This window comes from Parasteatoda tepidariorum, chromosome 10 (assembly GCF_982258835.1).
Source record: "Parasteatoda tepidariorum strain Cologne lab strain chromosome 10, Ptep-v5.0, whole genome shotgun sequence".
NCBI lineage: Eukaryota > Metazoa > Arthropoda > Arachnida > Araneae > Theridiidae > Parasteatoda > Parasteatoda tepidariorum.
Window position 1 is genome coordinate 48,627,685 of NC_141764.1, and position 20,246 is coordinate 48,647,930.

A 20,246-nucleotide genomic window follows, 5' to 3' on the forward strand; every position below is an offset into this window, starting at 1 on the left:
AAGATTCAGGGAACTTTCAATTATTTCGCTCACTTAAGAATGTATGAAATTAGTTTTTACTCAAAAGAAACAAATTGTGAATAAAATTTTTGATGCATAATATCTATCAGCATTATGTGCTAATTTTGTAGTACAGGTGTTATATTAAATCTAGTTTTTAAAATAATATTTTTCGTGTATTAGGCTAGCAGTCAAATTTGAATTCACGAAGATTGACAAAGATTGCCTGATTGACAAAGTAAATTCTGCTGCCGGGTAACACTTCTCCAATCCAGCAGCCTTAAACGACCTGTTTTCCTGTTAAACATTTTCTTAAGTGAAAAAAGCTTGATTCTGAATTTTTTACTAGATCAAGCAAATTTTTAAATAAGTTCAAGCTTGCACTACAATTGCGAACAATAGCACCAGAGAGGAAAATCTTTAAAAAAAGATCGAGTTGTTAAAAACCACTGAATTGTAAATTCGTTACCGTGTGCACTACTGCTAAATAATATCTCTCTCGAAATTATTTGACAAGTTTTTTTTTATTGTAACCAAAGGTTAAACTTGATTTAAAGAAAAATAAAGTTTGTGGATATGTATACAATAGAAACCAAGGAGATTATTCCACTAGATCCAAAACTGTTTTAATGGAATAAAAATATCGAATATATTTTAAATATTTCATTAAAATACATTCTGTTCCTTATGAGTGACCAAAAAATGTGGGCGAAGCAATCGTGGGAGTTAATGAGCGAATCAAGGAAGTGTTTGAATCCCTTGTTTTAAATAAAACGTATTTTTTTCTGTGAAAACAATTTTAACAAATGCAAAGTCTAATCTCAGCAAATAAAACTTGCTAAATTCTATTTATTTTTGCGTAAAATAATGTGCTATATTAAGCAGGGGAATAAAAGCTATCCTTAGGATATAAAAGTTAGTGAAGCAATTATTTTCTCTTCGTTTAGTACCAATACGTCTATTCTCTATTCCATGATATAAGTTACTAAAAATAGGTTCACAAAATCCAATAAGGCTCTTTGACTTGCCATTTTAATTTTGTAGAAGATTAAAGTGAGTTCTTTTTAACGTAATTAATGTTTCACTTACAATCACTATCTAGGTGTATTTTTAAGCGTTGAAACGCATGCAAGTTAGTCAATTCATTTGAAATAATTTAGATTATTTGATAAAACGCTTCTTATACAAGTCCGATCAATTGATATCCTTCCGATCATTTGATTAAAAAAAGAAGAAACATGTTTGTATCATCTATAATGAAAATGTGTTAACGCACGAATAAATGAAAAAAAATAACGAAAATTATTTAAAATGTTTTTTCATGCACTTTAAAAAAAACTTAATTAAGATAATAAGATATTTCACATACAATTCACTGAATAGCGTTTGATTTAAGGATTGGATCCTCAAGACTCAATCTTAAGTTAGCTAATTAAATCAATCTTAAATTAGCAAGGGCTATATCTTAAATTAGCTTATTAAATAGAGGAGGCCATATTTCAAGGTACAAAATCGTAGTTGCTCAGACAAATTCGTGAACAATAGTAAATCGAAACAAAGTAAGTGAAACAAAGTAAATCGAAAGCATTTCAAACATATTTATAAAACTTGTTTATCTAAAGATAATTCCATGCAAAAAAAAAGTTTTCATTAATTACTTATTATTATTTATTATTTAATTTAATAATAGATTAAACAATTTAGAATTGTGAGGCATATAAATGCTTACATAATCATAAAGAACGCAATTTTAAATGGCAAAATAACAAATTTGAATAAAGTTTTTAAGGCATCCAATTATATTTAAATCCAAGAATATATACATATCATATTATCCAAGAATATTTAAATTTTGATTTCTCAAAAACTATTCGATCGATTCTGTTCAAATTTTGGAAAACATTATGAAATCTAAACTCTTCATCGTTCTCTTGATCATATTTCCTAGATTGCGGCTACCTTTCCCAGTTTGAGAGCAAAAAATCCAAAATCCTATCAGGTCGGTGAAAATGTATGTTTACTTTAGCGCACAGCTTGCAAGGAAAAAAATGGACAATCCTAAATAATTTTTGATCTTATGGTTCGATCTTCATGTTCTAGGACTCAATATTAATCACTCAAATGGGGTGCTAATTAAATAGTGCAGACGATGTTTTAAGCTACAAAATCAGACAGAAAAGCGTACGTTCTCTAAATAAATATATATTTTTTTAACGGATTCGGATTTCTGACCTCCTAAATTATAGGGGGTAGCCGTAATCAGGGAAATATGGTCCCCATAGTTCGGTCAGAAGATGGATCCAAAGTTTGGAACCCCTAATGTCAGTTTTATTTTGTGCATATTTCTCAAACTCTTTAAGCGAATTGAAAAATTTTTGCCCTCAATTATTAGATTCGTTATCCAAAAATAATTTCTCGCAAAATATAATTTGTAGCAAATATTAATATTGTTTTGTTATTTTATTTAATAACAGTCAAAAAATTTTGAATTGTAAGGTATACAATTTTTTTGCATTATTTTTCAAGTATCTATTATTAATTTTAACTCTACGAGTTTTTTGAAATTCGATTTCTCAGGAACTATTCGACCGATTTCACTCAATTTGTGTATTTTGCTACGTACATTTAAATATTTTCAATGTTCACTAAATCCATTAAATATTTTCTATGTTAAATACTATGTTCACTAGGAGAAAGTGCATATTTGTGCCTGATTTCGCAACTTAAAATATTGTCTGCTATAATAAATTAGCATATTTAAGGTAATCAAACTATTCAAATTGTGTTTTAGAGCGTAAAGATCCGATTAAAGGAGGAAAAGTTATTCAGGATGTTTTTTTTAGCAAACAGTGCATTTTTTCATCTAATTTAGTAACGTAAAATACCTTCTGCACTCTTAAATTAGTATTTCAAACCAAGCATTGAACATAGAAAACTTTTGATCTGTGGATAAAGCGCAGAGATGGAATGTTATTGATTCGAGGTCCTACCTAAAAATGCTATTCTAATTTATGCTGATGGTGCTAAAAAGTTTTAAAAAAGTTGCACTTTTTAACTACTTTCCACATCATATTTTCTAGATTTAGTCAAGAATCCAAATTTGATGAAAAAAACTATGTTCATACAAAAAAAATTTTGCACCTTATTTTGTAACTTAACATTTTGGTCAAAGGCTTATTTAAGGTCAAACCTTCGAAACAATTAAACACTTTAAAATACGCTAATTAGAACGACAGTTATTGAAGTCAATAACTTTTTTTTCAACTCATTGTACAGAATATTACAGAACTAACTTAAATCTCTGATGAAATTAAAGTTTGAACGGCCCATGATCATTAAAATAGAACTTATTATTACTTCATATAAGCATCATGATTTTGTTCTGTAATCTTTTGTCTAGGGTAACTATGTCATTTGTGTATTCACCAAAAAAATTCTAAGTAAACAAACCCGAAAGAAAATATTTGTTGTAAAGTATATACAAAAATATATTTTGCATCACGAAAAAGTGGATGAATTCTAGCTATTTCTTATACCGTTAATAAAAAGAGAACAGTCAAAAAGTAATTTAAAATTTTATTTAAAAAAAAATTAAACAATTTGCAATTTTCCAAATAGTTTGAGCAATATAAAATTAAAAAGGTTGCTCATAATTGTTTGCAATAATTGTTTTTAAATGCAAATATAATGGTCATTGTTTCTTTCTCTCTGGATATTCGAAAGAATTTTAGAAACATGAGTATTGCTAAGTATTCAGGGGATTAGGATAAGTATCATGATTCTCAGAATCTCCATAAATAAATGTCTTTTGTATTTAATTCTTTTAATTAATTAAAATTAATTTTAATTAAAATTAACTTTTGTATTAAATGTCTTCAGTAGTTTAATTAATGTGTAATATGTAATCTTAAATACTTATGTTGTATATTACTTTTTTCTTCGTACATATAAATTAATAGCCAAGTATCCTGATTATACTTAAGTTTCCTGAATTATTAAGTTAAAGTAAAAGAAACTAAGAATAAATTATTTGATTCTCGTAATCTGCAAATCTATTATGTACTTGAATTCTATGTAATAATTATTCTCAAATACGATTATGATTTTGATGAGGTTTGTTTTCTTTAAACTAGTAACCGAATTTCCTGAGTACATTTTTAAGTTTTCGATTCTCGTATCCTGATTCTCCTGATTCTCTTAAGTATCCTGATTCTCGGAATCCTAAAATAAATATTTTATTCAGAATATTAGACTTGCATGTAGTAATTGTTCTCAAATACAGCTACAATGTTCATTGAATGTTTTTTGTTTTGTTTTCAATTGTATAAAATTAGTAACTAAATATCCCAAGTATATTTCTATTATATCCGAGAACCTGAATCAGCTTCCTTATACTTGAAACTCAAAAATAATTGCTTTCTGGCAAAATTATTATTTGGTAGTTTTCATTTGCAATAGTCATTTGCAATAGTTTATAATAATGCTATTTTTGGTTTTTATTTAATTTTGTTTGTTTTTTGCATATGTATTATTAAAATTGTGGATTTATATAGTTAAAACAAGTCACTTTACTTACGTTTTATATTTGCTGTATTTGTAAATTAGGACAATTAAATGTATAATAGTTAAGCCAATGATTTAATACCGTCATGGTATAAATTTAACATAGATCATTTCATGAAGCAGTGGAATGGATCTGATTGATCTACAAATTTTCTTTTTTTTTATCCATTATTCTTTTTAATGGAAGTTTTTACGTATATATCGAAATATTTAGAAATAAATCTACAGTTGATCTTAGAATTTATTAAATTATGTTCCTCTATCTAAAATGATTCAATTATGAATAATGCAAAAGTTTCTTAGTAGAAATTGATGGTATGCTTTTGTTGAATATGTTTGAAAAAATCTATATGTTGTCGCTCTTCAATATCTTATTATAACTTAGATTTTGTTCTTTTCCGTTGAATGTTTTTAAAAAAAATTGAATATAAAAACGAAAAACAGTTATTTAATGATTTACGTAACGCATTCGTAAAAAGACAGTTGCTAAAAATAAACACAGCAGTACTTGGATAAATCAAAGACAAAGAAACCTATTCTAACTATAAGAATGATTCTTACTCGAAGAGTTAGATATTTTTACTTTTCTAAACCACCATGGGCTGAAAAATTTTATACTTATTTTTTAAAATTTATTATAAAATATTTTGTTGCATAAAATAAATGAAACTAGCTCATATGTAAAGGAAAACATTCAAAACAGAACGTATTAATTTTGAAAAATAAATTCAAAATTATTAGTTAGAATTTTCTCTTTACGATTGATCAGGGAGCTTTAAACATACAGGGTGGTCATTGCGGTACACTCTGTATAAAGCGAGATAACAACTGGTTTATTTTTTTCTATATAGTATATTAACAAGGAAAGACCCTCCTCTATATTAAGTTGCATTTTTTTTCTCCTAGAAAAAGTAATACTTTAAAATATCCGTTATGAAGAGAATCATTAAATATTATTCTGCATTTTGTTAAAAGAATTTTTTTTTACTGTCACGCTTTCATTCCACTTCAAAAGATTTCAGATTTGTGAAAAATATAAAGCAAAATACATTTTTATCTATAATTTTGTGTTTATATGCAGTTTTGCATATACTCAGACATTCAAATGAATTCAAATTGAAATTTCGTAGATTGTTTTCTTTCTTTTCAATCTGGTATTTGTAACATTTGCTTGAAACTTTATTTATCTGAACAAAATGTCCAGACTAAGCACTGTTATTTTAGGTAAATTAGTTTTCTAGCTTCAACAGTATAAAAGTTCTTTTAAAAAAACTGAACTTGAATACAATGATAGAAAAATTTACAATTTACATATCCTTGACACATAATTTTAAAGTTATTATAAACTACAGTCTTTGATACCCTATTACTATTCTAAGTTAAATGCATTCGATAACAGTATAAACAAGGTATAGTGGTTAATTTATGATTTTTTTCCCTGACCGATTTCAATTTTAATCACTGATATTGTCTAATTAGAAAATTATCCGTCAATTTAGACTAGAGACCCTTTTAACAGCACAGACACCAAAGGGAACTATATTATGAAATCCGTTCTATAAGCTAAGTAGCTAAATACCCGTTCTTAGTACGCGCTAAAATATATAAATCGTTAATAGATCGCTATTAAATAACACTATAAAATCACGCACAAAGCAGAAAGGCATTTATCGACAGAGTTTATAATGTTAAAACGATTGATTTCAATTTATTTTATACTTTATGTTTATTACCCTTCTGGGTGGCCTTATTAGATTAAGAAAAATAAGTTTAAAGGTGCTCATCCAATCAAAATAAAGATAAATTATATTCAGTACTATTTAACATACTGCTTTTGCTCAAGGTCAACGCCTGATAGTAAAAAGTAACCATAATCTTAAAATTTTTAGGATACTTAGTTTTTACGGCTTAACAAAAAAAATATATCATGAGCATCTGTACTGGATATATTGATAACAATATTGGTATATTTATTACCTATAAAAAAACCCAAATTAACATGTTAGCAGTAGTACCCATTACGAAAATTAGGCAACATTTTCTTAAGTTTTTTGGTTACTTAGCATTTTTAAGAGGATATATTTCCCTAGAAATATCATCCGTAATTTTTTTCTATTATGAGGAAGTTTATACATAGTGTACTGACTGTACTTTTAAGTACCACTTTAATTAATTAGTTCTAACAAATTAAACTTGGCACTGGGGAATTTTTTTTTCTTGTATATTCTTTAATTATCAATACGGCAGCTAAAGAAATATATTTATGAGAAAACCTTCAGTAGTTCATATTGCAGTAGATAAAGGGTTAAAAAACCCAAATTGACATGTTAGTAGTAGTACCCATTACGAAAAGTAGGCAACATTTTCTTAAATTACATTAAAAAAATTTCTTGTGGTTTTCTTAGTTTATTAAGTTCCTGTAATCTTTAATTTAGTTCTTCAATACAAAACTTAATCTTTATTTTAGTTCGTATCTATTACCAAAAGTAGTTAAGCGTCATTAGCGTCATTAACAATATGGCAATTTCTTACCTTTATCAATTACGATTAAGGACCTTTTCTCTATTAATTTAGCTTTTCAATACGACGCCATTACTTATTTATTCAATTTGTGCCTTTGATCAGAATTAATTAATTGTATTTCTCGAAAATAATTAAGACACTATTACATTTATAATCATTTTTGACAAGCGGACTAATATCGGTTCTTATTTCGAATACCGTAATAAATCACCTAACTATTTTTGACGCCAGTGATGTATGTGTTTAAATTTTTTTCAAACTTTTGAGCTTTTAATAAGCAATGCATAAACAGCATAAGTTGAGTTAATTGTAAGCGTTGATTAATAAAATATGTAAAAAAAAAAAAAAAAAACAATTTTAACATAAAAATTATTCCACTCACTAAAACTCGATCAACTTATCAAAACTTCGAATCTCCCTTTCAAAACGAGGAGAATATTTGTATCACCTAATCCTATGCTTTATCCACTACCCTTTCTATTTTGATGACTTCATTTTATGCCAGTGACTTAAGTTCGTTGATGTAACGTCAAATTTTACAAATTAATATGCATGTTTCATTAATTCTGCGTGAGTAAAAGTCAAAAGTCTCATGTTCTAAGTTAGTTTGACATCTCGCTAAGTTCGATCTCAAAGCACAACCTTCAAATCACATTCAGAAATTGAAAATATTTATTCGTGAGAGAGGATCAGAATAATAATTTCATCGATTGTCAATGTAGGGGGTGTTAGAAACTATTATAAAAATTTTGGTGTTATATCTATCCAATTTTGGTTTTGCGTGAGGGAAATTTTTTTTTCAAGCTAATACCGAATCAAGCGTTCATATGATGTGTAGTAAAAAACGACAATTACCAAAAAAAATTCCTCCTGGATCAGATGTAATTATTCCATTCATGAATTATTTTCACCAATTTTAGCGTACCTTTGATATCCGTCGATATGTTTTGCTCACAATCGAGCAAATCATTAAAGTTTTGATTTTGCCTCCCACGATGCTGAACATTTCATAGAAAAAAAAGTAAAGTGTTATAGAAAAGGATATATGTTTTTAATCGTATTATAACGGTAATTGTATTCTCATAAGAAGATTTACTTAAATCTTGAATTATAATTATCCTTATTCTACAATTTAATTATTATTAATTAAATAAATTATTAATCGTATAAAATGATTTTATTCTATTTCCTTTCGATCTGCTTTAGAATTTTTTAAACCTTGCTTAAATTTATATTAATAATATCTCTGTGCTACGTATATGTTTGATTAACTAGCTAATTTTAGTTTAGGAAATATTGGACGCTATAAAATTTTTTATTGTAATCGCAGATCTTTTAAATTGGTTTTTTTAAAGTGAAATTTGTCAGACCTCACTAATGGGCATTTTAAAATATTTACAATTAATTTTTCTCTATATTTCGAGAAATTCATCACTGCCAAATATTTTATTTAGAACTATTATACTTTTATATATAACTTTATTTATTTTATACTTTCGCCTATTTTTCGTAATTCTTTTAGTGTTAAATATTTTCCGAAATGTTCAAAAGTTTTAATTATTCTTGATTTTGCAATATTTGTTCTTGAATATTGCAAAGCAGCATATTTATCTATGCGGTGGGTGGTGTTTTCAAACGGACAATTTTGTTGTAATTTTAGCTCAGTAAATATTTGAAAATTATAAAGGGCACAAATATGAATGTTATTTATTTATTACTATTAAACAAAAAAAAAGATAAGAAAACAATAAGGTAAAAGGAAAATCAAATCAGTCTTTTTTTGTATTTTTTAAAAATATATATATAATATTTTAAAACAAATATATTTAACAGGAATTTGTAAGTATTAAAGCAAGCTATATTTATACTACTATATGCTAAATTAAACAAATTATATAATATTTTTGTTCCATTAAAATTTTATGAAAAATTGTGCAACTTGCATAGTTTTTCTTGTCGAGTAATTTTTTTTTCTTTTCATTATTTGAAACAGCTTTAAGTAAAAAAATAAAGTACACTGTGAAAACTGTTATATACTATCTCTCAAAATCTAACGTTGAACAACCCGAAAAATTGTGTAAAGAAACACTTCTTTTTAAGTTAAAACCAAATCGAGCTTTCATATACAATGTAGAATGTTCTATGTAGAATCCATATACAACGAGCTTTCATATGCAATTTAACGTGTGTAAATAAATCTAAAACTCTTATAATGAGAAAAGTTTACACTAGCTCACGCGCATTCGCGTGATACGTTTAATATTTCTCACCAAAAAGTACCAATGTTGTCGCGCTTTGGACATCGTCTGTACATACAAGTTGGCGAGAGTTTGTTGCTGTTATGCATTTACTGAAATAAAAGTTAGCCATTATAACATGTTTTCAGTTCTGTAGAAAAGTTAGTTATAATTTTGTTTCTCAAGCCTCTATAAACTCTATTAAATAATTTTACAACGTATAATTTCAATCCACTTCGGTTCCATTAATCCTAGTTCAAATTATTCTTGATATTCTCTTTTTGATGCATGCATGTTAGATTTACAAGCAAATTTTATTTCAAAAATGTTTGTATATATGCATAATGAATTAAAGATTTTTACTTTATATTGTCTTGTAAAAGAATCTTTACTTAATCTTATGTGTATCATACCTTATAAATAAACGTTAGCATTTCTGAATAACAAAAGGATGATAACTACCATAAATCAAGCAGTGTAAGCATTCTTGTAATTCTACATTCTCTTCGGTAAAACATTCTTGGTGTAAAGAAATAAGAGTTATATATGTTGTTCCACAACACCATTTTGACGTTAAATAGTTGTTGCATAATTTTTGTCATTGAAATATTAAAAAATGTTTTATAATGTATGTTAAAAACTATCCAAAATAATTTTAATTTTTTAAATCCTGCAGAATGAGTATTTTTTAGCAATTTAGCAATAGCAATTTAGGATGCTCAACTCCACGTTACGATTTATTTTGCTGCTCCAAAATTATAAGACCTAGAAACTAGTAATTGCAACAACGTTCAGAAAATGTACAATATGTGAGATAAATTAAAAAAAAGTTTAACATTCGTTAACTAGTTGTAGTATTTGTGGTAAAGAATATTACGCTGGCAGCTCTACAACCGGCACAAATGCAAATGTAACTTCTCTGCTGAAATTTGACTCACTTAAAGGGACATTCTTATTTAGGAACTTCGAACGATTTTTCTCGAACTCCACAATTCTTCTAAAATTATTGCAATGTTAAGTGTTTCATTACTATTTGTTTAGAAGAAAACTATCTATTTATTGTTGGAAGAAAACTTTTATATTGGTCTCGAGATATCAATTTTATAAGCTTAAACGTGAGTTGATGAGGAAAGTAGGGAAAAAAAGGAGGGAATATATTTTGTCAGTGCACTTTAGAATCCAATTAGAGTCTCGGTGCTGCCATCTAGTGTGGCAAAAACTAGACGTCCAAATTAACATGGACAACGATATCTCACCTATTGTGGTGGTCCTGAAAGACTGGATCCCCCTTCTGGAGAACGCATTAGCTCTGCTAATCGGGAAGACCGATTGTGCAGCTCATAGGAAATAAAAAAATTATTTTGCTGGATATAAATCTAACAATTATATAGTAATTTCTAAAGATATAAAAAAAATTAAGACAGATAAAAATTATTTACGAGTTGAACTTCAATGATATTTGGTCATTGTCACATATAGTTAGCGAATGAATTTTTTCTCATTTATTTTTTTCTTATTGTATTACAACTTCGCTTCTATGTTTCAATATATTCATTGTTTTTTAACTCCTATGATTTAATATTTTTTTTCCCAGAACATTTAAGTATTTTTTCTATTTATAAAATCATTCATTTTGTTATGATTCATGTTAAAACATTTGATATTTTGTTATCAAATGTTTTAACATAGAATTACGATAATTATAGATTTTATTAATATAATATGATATAAATTTTTTTTAAAAATATTGATATTTAAAAAGCAATTTTAGAAAAAAAATTAAGAAAAAAAAGTAATGATTAATGAAAAACTATCACGGAAGTAGGTAAGCGAAGTGAGAAGTAAGTAGTGACTATTAGTAATTATTAAAAAATATTGTTATGAAATTCTAAATTTGTAATTTTTACTTATTTGCTTTTTAAAAGAGGGGTCCAGAAACTCAAATTTTACGGGAGAAAATGTATTTTGAATTTTTTTGCCTTTGAAACTTTAAACGTTGAGTTAAACACTAAATTTTGATCTTCTTTATGATAAAGCTCATAATGCTTTGATAAAAATTAAAATTAACAAAAATACCGAGAAAATTTCAAAAGAATAATTTATCAATTCCAATCTACGTTTCAAATTATTTTAAAGATTTAACATATCTATTAAAAAATATTTATTAAATAAATAGTAACATGTTAATCACAATAAAAAAATTCATAGCTATCGTTCTTATATGAAAAAAAAAGAATGCCATGGAGAAATCGAAGAAGAAAATGAAAGAATAAGCTTAATACATTCTTGACTTATTTTAAAACAAAAGAAAATTTACGTGTTTTTTATGCTTCCATAAAAAAATTAGCGAAATCTTACATAAAAAGAAGTTAAAATTAATACTTATATTTTAAACGACAGATTTCAAAAATTTCTCTTCAAGATTTTTTTTTTATAAATGGAGGGAGAAAAATGTTGGTAAAAAAAATTTGCAGAAGTAAAAGTAATCTGAAAAAGCTTGACGGGAGACTTTTTTAGAAAAAGCTGAAATGCGAAAGTTTCAAATCCAAGTTGACGTTGGAAAAAAAATCCTATTAAAACATTTTTAATATTGTAGTCCAATTGAAATACAAAAAGGAAGTCAAGTGTTTTCAATGATAATTCGCTCTCTTCTTTTTTGCAACTTTTTTACAACTAACAAAACTACACTGACTAAAAAAAAAGACAGGTAAGAAATGGAATAAATAACGTAAGACAAAATTTATAAAACGATTTAAGTATTTCAATTTTGTATTCAGATTTCATTTTCTCGTAAAATATTGTTTGACACATTTTAATGACATTTTTTAAACTATAACTCATCGTAGCATCATTTTATCATATTATTACTTGATATTCAAATATCCGAAATCCAACTTTTTATGCACTTCAAATTAGTAGAAGTTGTCGAATTAGTTATTGTAATTCAAGCAAGAGGGCTAATTTGACATTTATTTATCACCGCTTCTTAGAATAATTAATGTGGTATTTTATTTTAATTAAAAATTAATTTGAAGTCAGGATCAAAATCTTAAAATTCAAGCTTTGCTTATAGATAATATTGTTTCAGCAACTGCATTTTATTAAAATAATTAATGCAAATTTCATAAATTAAAAAATTTGCAGCGAAATTTAAATTAGTATTATATATTTTTTTATTTCCTATTTCGATTTAAAACTATTTTTAGTATACTTTTGCCTTTGATAATGTATATTATAATCAAAAGTATGCTTGTCGTATATGATTGTCAAAGTTTCAATAGTTAGAGTAAAATTAAAACTTAATGGGAGTTCTCGGCTAGGGTAAGAATCTTTGTAAATGCTATTATTTTAGTAAATTGTTTTCGTTGTTTTTTTAATTTGGAAATGTTTGTTTGGAAGAATGTGTGAAAACATGTACGAGAAAGAAGAGGGCTATTTGTATTAATCTAAACTCACAAATTGACAGTTTTATATAAATATTGATATATATGTTTTATTAAATATCAATAACTATTATTTCGATACACTCCTTATCCTTACAGCAAGTTTTATCAAAACTGTTTCATTAAAGAATCTTTGCTGTGACTTTTATTTGAGCTGTGACTTTTATTTGAATCCAGGTTTCACCGAGCATGGCATTTTTAAATACATTCCAGAGAGGAAATTTGGTAAATTGAAACTTTTTAGAGCTGCAATTCTTTGAAGTTACGTCATTTTAAACCGCCCACTTAATCGAGATATCAGAGCAGTTTTATAAATTATTAATTAAAATTGCGTTTTAAAAACTGTGATTTATGCCCGATATGGAAATCTGCAATTTTACCTGCTATTTTAAATTATTTGAAAGGTAAGTGGGCCATTAGTAAATAATTAATATGTAAAATGGTACATTATATAGTAATATTATAAAGTACATTATATATAGTTCATTAATATAGTAATATTATAAAGTACATTATATATAGTTCATTAATATAGTAAACGGCACATTAGTAAATGATACCGTTAAATTACAGAAATCAATTGTTCGACAGATTATCTGTGGTAGTGTTGTTTCATTTCTCAAATTTCCTCAGTTATTTGCAAATTAAACTCATAATCTTTATATTACCTTCTAGGAACTGTTTTGCACAAAATGTAAGAGGCACTTGTGAAAGCAAAAAGGATATTGTTTGAACTGCTGTTCCAGTACGTTTAAATTTACGTAGTATTGTTTATTTAGTTTTCGGTATTAAAAGAATTATATCAATACAATCAAATCATCACCATATTAGTTAAACGAATGTATTTTCTGAAAGCAACTCTCCATCTCGTGCTCTCTATATTTCAACTTCTAAAGCACATGTAAGTCGAGCTTTTTAAGTAATATGGGCAGGACATGTGGTACAATACGAAACCGCTACCTCAAAGCTTTTTTTTGAGGAAGTTGGTACAGCCCAGATGTGTAAAAGTTAAGCTGATTTAGTGTAGCAGTGTCCAGATATTGGATGCTGATTGAAAGTTGGTAGATGTTAGCTTACATAGGGAAGAAACAATTCACCAACGAGAAGCAAAGATAACAAATGTTTAATAAATAAAATAGAAATTAGTAGACTGGACAATGCGCCATCACAATCTGTATTAGTACTGTTAAAATTACCAAATTTTACCTTATTTTCTCCCAGTGAGCATGGTAATAAAACCATATTTTGTTGTTAAATTTACCAAAACACCCTTAATGAATTGCTTCTGTAAGACTTTCTGTGCTTTTTGGTGTTCTCATGGAGCCAGAAACACTGTAAATTTTATATTCTATGAGATATAAGAATAATATGCAATATTCTGATGTGACAGTTTAGATTCTCAGTGGAGCAAACATGCTTTATTAAATGATCAAATACTAAATACATTTTTCAAAATTCAAAAATTTTGCTTAATGTGCCTTTTTTAACGTATATTTCCCTTAATTTAAAGTATTTATCAATTACATATAGAATGCATTCATGTGCATGTGGTGAAATATTTCCACGCATTTCAATGAAGTAAGTAATGATTCCAAAAATATTTAGAGCATTTTGCTTTGCAAAGCAAATTTCAAAATTTTGTTCCTTTTTTGAATAATAAGCATTTCATTTATAAAAGCATAAATTGATGCTTATAGGAAAAGTTATAAGACATAAATTACAGAGATGTGAATTTGATGCAACGATAAGAATGAAACATTCACATATTTTTTTTAAATAAAAGAGGAAAAAAAACAAGCAAAGCGAATAATTTGTTTTTTTTAAAAGAGTAGAAGCTAACTGTTTATTATTTATCTCAGATTGCATTCTTAAGACTTATAAGTTTTCTTGAAAATAATTCGTTTTCAATGCCTGTTTTATATTTTATCGAGTTATCAATGGAATATTCAAATTTAGCTTTCAACAACAATTTCCGAATGAGGTCGAATACTAAACTTGACCTAACTATCTCTAAACAGCGCTCTTAAAACTATTTCCAACGTTTCATAGCTTATATTCCATATTTCCTCTGCCATATTTCTCAAACAGCCACATTACGTCTAACAGCTTACGCTAGGTTTATATATAATAAAATATATAAATTATTTTACGCAACATTTACGATAAAATTTTCATATATCTTGGAAAGCTAAAAGCTCAGTTTTCCAGAGTTACATACATAAAACTATTGCTTGCTTTCCCAAAAATATGATATAAGTGTATACTTATTTCAGCAGCCTCAGAGACTTTAAGTACTTAGACACATTGGGTTTACTGTTTCAGAAACGTTTTCTTTCATCATCTTTTTTATTCTTGCTACTTAGTTTAGTTACATGAGGAGAAATGCATATGTGGAAACGGTCGATTCTTTAAACCATTGGCTTGAAGTATAACTCATGAGTGTTTATGTTTTCGAAATTTAAAAAAATATTTAAAATTTCAATCGCATTAGAATCACAATTTGAAAGCGAAACGTTTACGTTTCTTTGTACAATATAAGTTCACTGTCCAAATGGGGTTTTATCGAGTACATCGAAATTCAAATAGCTCAATATTTTTTGTTACGCATTAATGCCTCTTAATTTCCTAATTACACATACTTTTTTCTCTATCCTTAAACTAATAAAATGTTATTTCAGTGTCAGTAATAAATTTTCAAGTAGCTTGAAAATCTACTGCTCTTTGAAATAAATTACAACTGCAGGTATACCGTTCCGTAAATTTACGTTACCGCGTTCAGGGATACTAATGCAATTTTAAAACAATTGTCAGTTTAAAAAAATTTACTTCAGAGTCAAATTAACTGTTGTAAAGCTTGAATCTACAGTTATACTTTACGTTTATATGAATGAATAATCTAAGCCATGCATGTGTTTGACAAATAAATAAATAAATGAAATTAAGAGTTTTTTTTCTGAACTTTTGAACTTTTGGCAAGTATTTTTAGTGCTTACATTAGAATATTGTTTTTAATGAATATTGTTTTACATTATTATTTGCTTATTAAAAGTACTTTACTCAAATTTCTTTCAAAATTCGTTTCCTATTGTTTTTCAAGCAGTTTTGTGCCTACAGCCCTTAGATTTCTAGATCAGGATTTGTCTTCGAAAGGAATAAAATTGTCTTTTTCTTATAAATAAAAGTATTCAAAATTAAAGCAAAAATATCTACTTATATTGACATTAAAAAAAGCTTGAAATTACATTGAGGAAAAAAAATACCCTAATGAGTTTGACTCAAATTATTAATTTGTATTGATATACAGAAAGCAGGCAATTGTCTCAAACGGGAAAAAGATGCCCACATATCAAAATAAAGCAATTAAAGACTTTTTTCAAACAGAACTATTCTTGAATATTTAAAAAGAAACAATATATATAAGATCCCCAAAACAGTATTTTATGTTACTAATTTGATTATTCTTAAAGTAAGTTAAAAACAATAATTTCGATATAAAAAAAGGAATTTGGTTGTAAATTGCTTGCATGCAAAACGTGAAGAAAATTTAACTAGTGTTACAGAAAGATTTTTTGTTGCGTAATATGTTTCGGTTAAAATGTATTTTACGGTTAAAAGTACCAGATCTCTGTAGACCGGTATTTTTTACCGTAATTTGATCTGGAATTTTCGACTGTGCAGAAAGAAATTTTTTCAATGTCTAGGAGAGAATTGTTCAGTTTATTTAATATTTTATAAACTGATTAATTTTATACAAAAAATTTGATTTTAAGTCTAGGAGTAAGAAAACTTTTTGCTAATTTTCACTGTATTAAACTTTTGAAAAAAATTTCAAAAGTCTTTCAGACAGGATTTTTTCCCCATCCTTTATACATCTAATATTAAAACATTAAATATTGTCTTTACATTAATGTAAAACATTAAAAAATTGACACAGTTGAGTTACTGAGCATGAAGAGATAAGTACTTTTTATTTGATATTTTTTTAAACTTCTGAGACAAAACTGTTGTAATTTTTCAGTAATAACTTATTTTTCACTAAAATTAATATTGAATTTACAAAATAGTTTCCTGTTTGCGTAAGACAGTTGATGTTTTAAAAGTAAATTTTCGGTTTTTTAACTGAATAAACACTTCATCTTCTTCAAAAATAATAGAAAATTTAAAGAAAACAAAGTTAAAATAAAAATATCTAAAGTTCACATTATAAAATTTTATTAATTTACCTCAACCCTTTTATTTAAAAAATTTCACTAAGCATATTTTTTCAAATAAGCATTTTATGTCAAATTAAGTAGTCAGAATGAAATATATGAAAGGAGCACTGGTGTCTCATCTGCGCCAGAGGGTTAAGAGCCATTAACGCCGTTACTTAAGAAATAATAATGTTGAAAACATTAGGCAATTCGATGCGTTTCTTTGAATTTGAGTTACTAATTATTGCTCATTATGTATTTAATTTGAATGCACATTTTTTTTGATAAATGAATTTAATGATTGTGAATAAAAAAAAATTCCGAACTACTTTTTTTGGGATATTATATTTTATAACAAATATAATTCCAAAAATTTAACAAATCTTTTTTAAACTATTCGATTGTTTTTCAAATTTATAAAATACAAAAATACATTTTCACCTTTAATTAAAGCGGAGGTCGGTTTCTCATCTGAGCCAAAGGGTTAGGAAAAATTAACGTCGTTACCTGAGAAATAGTAGCGTTTAAAACAATTTCGGAAATTAGCTGCGTTTCCTAAAATTTGAATTACTAATTATTTCACATTGTTTTTTTTATTTGTGTGCACATTTTTTGCTCCAGAAGTTGAACAAAAAAGCTCAATTTAGATTTTTGGAAAATTAATATCTTAAATGTCTCGTTCAAGTATTTAATTTTGTAAAAGTTTTCATTTCTCTTTATAATAGACATAACTTTTTACTCTAATTGAAAAATGAAACTAAAAAGTAAAATCTAATATAAATAGTTGCTAAAGTTACTTTGTTAGTAATTCGAAATGTTATTTGTCTACTGCTTCAAAATTCTTCTCGACTTACTTCAACTAAGAACGAAAGAAATTAGATACTTTTATTCTTTTGAAAACGATTTTATGTTTCTAAAAATGGAAAATGAAGTCGGTATGCTTTTTTGACTGTGTACCGAATATACTATTAAAAGTTTCTAAGATTTAGAAGCAAATATATTTCATACTTTCATGTTTGGCTAACTATAAATAGTTACACTCAGTGTTATAAGTTTCGACTATAACACGGGTAAAATATTTTTAATAAAATATTAGTTAAATTAATTTTGAATTAGCAGTCGATTTTGCGTAGCCTTGTTGAAATATTAAAGGTGATATATATAAATTGACGCAACAATTAAATTTTAATATTTTATAACAATCAAACTGACTTTTCAAAATAAAGGAAATATATCTAGTCGATAAAACGGTTCAGTTTAATTCTTAAAATTAGAATTAATAAATGAACTTATAATCTTTAAAATTTTCATGAAACACTTCTCACCACATTTTAAATATTCATCGGTTTTTGCCATTCAGCGGTAGCAAGTTTTGATTATTTATTTTAGAATTGCAAATCATGCTACAATGTAGAGAGGTATTATCCCCACCCTATAATGACTACTTTAAATTGAGAAAGCAAGATAAAGATTCTAATAACGTAAAATGCAAAAAAAAAAATAGTAACTGTGTAATAAGTTTATCTTTTTTTTGTTGCTGCATAGTCTGTCAATCAATTATGACTACTCGAATCTATTATCCTTCAACATGCCAGGTGACTTTGGAAAACGGGGAAGACTTCAGCTCAGATAGTTTGTTGACATATTTTTGATCAGCATTGAAATACGTAAAAAATAAAATTAACATTAAGGGGTTCAAACTGACCTACTATTCCTCTGACCAAACTAATTGGATCGTATTTCCAAGACTGCGGCCACTCCCTGTTTTTGGGGGTCAAAAATCTGAATCCGTCGAAAGAACGTTTTTGTATCAGATTGCGTAACTTAAAATGTCGCCTGCACTAATTAATTAGCATGTTTAAGGTCATCCTCTTGAACCATTTAGATTGAGCCCTAGAACGTGAAGATCAGATCATTATTTTATTTTATTTTATAACCACAGTGGAACAGAGTTCTGATTAAGCGTTCTTTATTAACATCGTTCTGTTATTAATAAAGAACATGTTGTGAACTGAAAAATATGGTTAATATTTTCAGTTTACGTCTACCAATGTTCACTCCGTAGCCTCGGGATTTTGAACTGAAGCCAGAAGACAAGGAAACTTCTAGAAGGGTAAATTGGGAAAAAATTACCCTTGTCGAGGACATTTTGTTTCCTAACTCGCATTTGCTTTACATGGAGAGGAAAACGAAAACCTCACACTGTAAGCCTGACGGCAAGCGGACTGTAACCCATAATCCCTCTACCACTAAGGATATGTCACATCAGCACTGTGGTCAGTGTATGCCGGATGAGTAATTCGTGTTGACCAGCCATCGCAGGAATTCAAACCCGCATCACCACATTGGGAAACTATCGCTTTATCCTCTAAGCCACCACGACTAGCTTGTTGATATTGATAAAGATTTAAAAACATTAAAAGTAACTAATTGGAAAAAAAATTAATTTTACATATTAAGTTTACAAATTAGTTTTACATTATAAAAATTAATAACACTTTAATTCAATATGGTGAATTTTAAGTAATAAATCGAGTAGTATTTAAGGACATAAAAGTGCATTTTCTTTTCTCGTTATTTGTAGTTTTTTCTGATATTTACAAAATCTTAGAAAGTAACTGAAACTGTTATGTGTGAATAAAAGGATAAATATATATATATATATATATATATATATATATATATATATATATATATATATATATACAAGAAAGTGTTACAATGAGACAAATTATTTTATTTAGTCGAGTTTATAAATTATAAGAATAAATAAATTTATTTTCAGCAAGGTTTGCACATGGTTAATATAGTTTTCACTTTGCTGTTTTTATTTTATAACTTTTCTTTGTGGGACTTTTCCACGCTGTTCTGAGTAAAGAAAGTAACATTATTCTACACAATAGGTCGCCAATCTTCCTCAAAAAGGAAGATTTATTGCTTAACTGCGCAACATCATTGCCGGAAAAGTGCCTTTAGAAACATTACTGTAGCAGAAATTGTATAAGAAAAGTTCTGGATCAGGAAGTGTGGAAACTGACTTTTCTATTAAGGAACCAAAGAAAAAAGACAGACAATTGTAAGCACTACAACATATTTCTACATCTTGAATTTAAATTGAAGCAATAACATATTATTAAATAATTCGAATCTTTATCAAGAAATATAGAAATTATGTAATTCGTAAATAATTGAGATTCGCATTCATAAATCTAAATGAAAGTCAAACTGATTCTTTTACCTGTATTTAAATAAAACATCCTTAATAGAGATCTTAATCAGAAAATGCA